We start from the raw sequence: 4,121 nt of genomic DNA, 5'->3' as shown, positions 1-4,121 counted from the left end.
TGAATTGACCTTGGAAAAACATCATGTTCATCCCACCAGCTTTAGAAATTCTCTTATTCTTTTTTCAGGACAGTTTCAGCAGTGTCACTCAGGGTTCTCACTGAAATTTTCCATGGGTGAACTCTACATTTTACTGTGCTCATATGTTATTTCTCATTGCCATGGCTTGAACTTTTATTTCCACCTTCTTCGTTTCAATTGCATGCACATCAAGTATTCATTAGCTAGCATTTCTTCCCTTCTTTTTCTTTGTTTTTAGACAGAATATATGTTTCTTTCCTTCCTTTTCTTTCTGTTTAGACAGAACATATGTAAGCATGTAATCACTTAAATACTCTATGTAGACCTCGTAAGATGTTCTATTACGTCAAAACCATGCCAAGGTGAAAATAACTCTTGCTTTACACACCAGATCATAAAAACAGCTTAACTTCTCTGAACATTCTGGTCAGAAGGTTTTTCATAAAAGTTGGAAATGGTTGAAAATGGTACCAAACTTGTGATTAACCTATTTGTTAGTTCCTTTGAACAGCTCTAACCACCAGCACCAGGACAGGGGACTGTCCACCACTCTTGCCAGCAAAACTCCACAGGAACAATAATCAGCAAAGAAAAGGCAGTGCTCCCATTTTTTTCAGTAGTTAAACCAAAAAGAACTGTAGTGAAAGTCATCCTTACAGTTGACTATAATATTGCACACCTGTAGTGAAATCCTGGCAAGTAACTGCATCAGTCACTGTGCTTGAGCTGATTGCCTTTTACACTAGAAAAATCCATTTGTATCAAGATTAATAAATAAGACTAATTAAAGCAGATGAGAAAAACATTATGCAGACATGAAATACATAAAATTAAAATATTGGAGGGGAAGGAAAAACAACACCTGGAAAACAACAGAAGCCTACAAAATCAAGATCTGAACAGGATCAAAAGAACTACCTTTGGCATTCCCTTGTGACTCCCTCAAAATATGATGAAAGATATCTCTGTTTGTAAAAAATAATTTTAAAAAAGATACTCAGTTACAATAGCTTTCTTAACTGCAATCTTCTAATATTTTGGAAACAAAGAAACTGCAGTACACTAAATGTTTGAGATGAATGTGAACACAAACTTTCTAACACCTCAGTAAATACTTGAAAGAGCATTACTCTAATATCTGTAAATCAGGGCACTTCAAATTAACCCCACATTCATTAAAAATCTTGCTGATTTTATGTTTTTATTATCATTCTGATACAAGCCTGAGAACAAAAGTGCTTAACAATTCCAGTCAAATAGGATCAGGGCATTAATTCTTGTTTGGATGCAAGAGTAACATAAATCATCTGTTCCAGGCTAACAATTTAAAGAGTGCAGAGCGCATTATGTTAAATAAAGTATTAACACTGAGTTAAGAACAGCTATTAAGGGACTTTGAGAGTTCTGGCTCACATTACCTTACACCATTTTTTTAAAATAACCTTATTCCAGCTTTTTAATCCCATAATTATTCCATAGCAATTTTGTCAGAAAACTCCAGTTTCTAACCATATGTAGCTGTAAGACATCATGTGAACTCCTTCACCTGAATTCTTAATATCAACCTGACCCCACATTAACGACTTTTAGATTTTAATATATATGACTTTGTAATTGCAGGATGATTAAATAAAGTGTACTTGATAATCTAAATTTCTGTGGTTTTTGAAAAAAAACTGCTGAAATGGTGAAGAAAAAAAAATATTTTATTTTTATTTTTGCATGCACATACATGCATACACATGCATCCACACATTAGTATGTACTTGTGTGTGCCTTCACTCAGTCATTTAGCAGAATGACTTCTTCCCAGTCACTTTCAAAGTCTGTAGGTCAACATGAAGTTGTTCTGTTGTGACCTTGGTTTTCTTTCCAAGATGTTTTCTCTTGGCCTATTCCTAGTTTCAGTAGATGCACCAGATCTGCTGTTGTGCAGACACACATACTGGATGTTGCACAGAACTCATTAAGAGCTTTGGATGCTGAGAGTGTAAGAATTCCTTAGCAGTGAGACTGATGTGGTAGCAGGGGGGAACAGTGCGCGATGCATTCATGAATTCATGGATTGACTTGGCTTGTCTATCAGGTCAGACAGGCCATATCCATCACTTATTCTGAGCAGAATGCTGCTACCCTAATTGCCTTACTCCAATTTTTTTTTTTCACAGCCTCCTTTTTATAGAGTTTTGTTTTCCTCTGTGACACCTGTGATCTCTTTGAGTCCAAGAGGCAGGATTGTGCATGTATGATATATCTAGAGGGCATATTGCAACTGTATTTGTTTACATAAATACCTGTCTACAGAGAAAGAGTTCTCCAATTTTACAGATAATTGATGTTTAGCTGGAAATTGGAGAAAACTTTGGAAATTTTTCCAGTCGCAAAATGCTCAGATGGTCTAAATTTAGTAGTATGGAACAAACCTAACCAAAATAACTTTATGTTACAGTAGCTGTCAGAGATGGCAAATAAAAGCTTTAGAAAGGACATGTCTTGCTTACTGTCTATACTTTTTGTCCCTTCAGTACAAGAAATACAGGGACAAACTGGAGAGGGTCTTGCTGAAGATACTTTCCCAATTGGATGGGCCAAAGATTGGAGCTCTACAGAAAACTTTGACTGGATGGCCTCCTAAATTCCTTCCAGACACCATTATTCTAGTGCTCTGATACTCTTTCCAGTACATTTCTTCATTAGAAATTACTTGAAATAAAACTGGAATAATATAAAGAGAAAAAAAGTCTCAGGGATTATTCTGGTCTGCTCCATTTCCCCCTTTTCCTTGGCCAGATTTTCCAGCTGACATAACTCCATAAAGCTTTAAGGTAGCTAAGAAGGTAGCACCCAACCCTATTAGAATTAAGTACATTTGTCACAGAAATTGATTGGAACAATTAGCTGAATAAATAAATATAACATATCTTTTAGCGCCATAAAAGTGACATGACTGCAGGTAAATCATATGTATAATTACAACCAGGAACCCAGGTTTTCCAATCACTTTCCATACATACTTTTAATTGCAGGGCCTTCTGGTGACTAATTTACCTCTTTTTTTTTGAGAAATTAAATAACAGATTTGCAGTGATGGTCAAGCTGCAAGGTACCAGTGAATTAACAACAAAAACAAACATGACACTTTTAAGAAACATTGAATTTTGCTTCATCTTTGTTGAGTCTCACAAGTATTAATGTGAACACAGTGTCAAGAGAATGAATTTTTATGTCTGCAGCTGAGATTAATTCATTCATGAAATGAAAATATTTTTGTGAAACAAATAAACCTTTCTTCAGGCAGAAGTGAAAGTAGTTTATAAAACCTTACCCAATCAGAGAAAATAAGAAAATCGCATGATTGAGATGACTGTTCTGATAGATTGTATGAACTATTTAATTTTCAAAGGAACTTTCCAAGCAGAGAATCTATGGGGAAATCAAATATGAACACTGTTTACATGATATGTAATTGAAATATTTTCATTTAACGTTTTACACATAAAATTCCATTTTAAGAGAGAAACCCCTCAATTCTATTGGACTGGTCCATTGTCAATTTAAAACAAAAGCTAAAATGGTCAAGAAAAATAATTGGAACAAAGACAATGTGAAATTTTTACCCTTTTTAGTACATAGTTCAGTTAGCTTTAGAGCTGGGAAGATCCTGAAAATGTCTGGATATACTTTTAAATACATGTAAAGAAATTGTTTTCATGGAAATTTATCTGACTTCCCAGCCAGCTCTACATTTCACAGAAATTTTTAAGTTTCTACAAGGTAAAATTTGCACTAGAGAGGCTAATTATTACTGAGAAAAAGAGACTACATTTTCTGAAAATAATAATCTGTTCTTATAGACAGGCTATCTATCTAAGCAATTTACCAAATGGGTTCTGTCTCTTACATCCTGTAAAAATATAATTTTTGATTTTGGATTTTTGACCTCAGCATTTTCTTGTTTATATACACATAAGTGTGTGTGCCTGTGTCTTGTTCACTCTCTTTTCATGTATTTATATAAACTAGAGGAACGAACCTGAGACAAACTCAAATAGATAGGAAAATTTGGTATGTCTGTTTTAACTGACCTTTTCTTTCTCCCA

This window comes from Zonotrichia albicollis, chromosome 1 (genome assembly GCF_047830755.1).
Source record: "Zonotrichia albicollis isolate bZonAlb1 chromosome 1, bZonAlb1.hap1, whole genome shotgun sequence".
Lineage (NCBI taxonomy): Eukaryota > Metazoa > Chordata > Aves > Passeriformes > Passerellidae > Zonotrichia > Zonotrichia albicollis.
The sequence above is the reverse complement of the archived record's forward strand: the minus strand, read 5'-3'. Positions refer to the sequence as shown.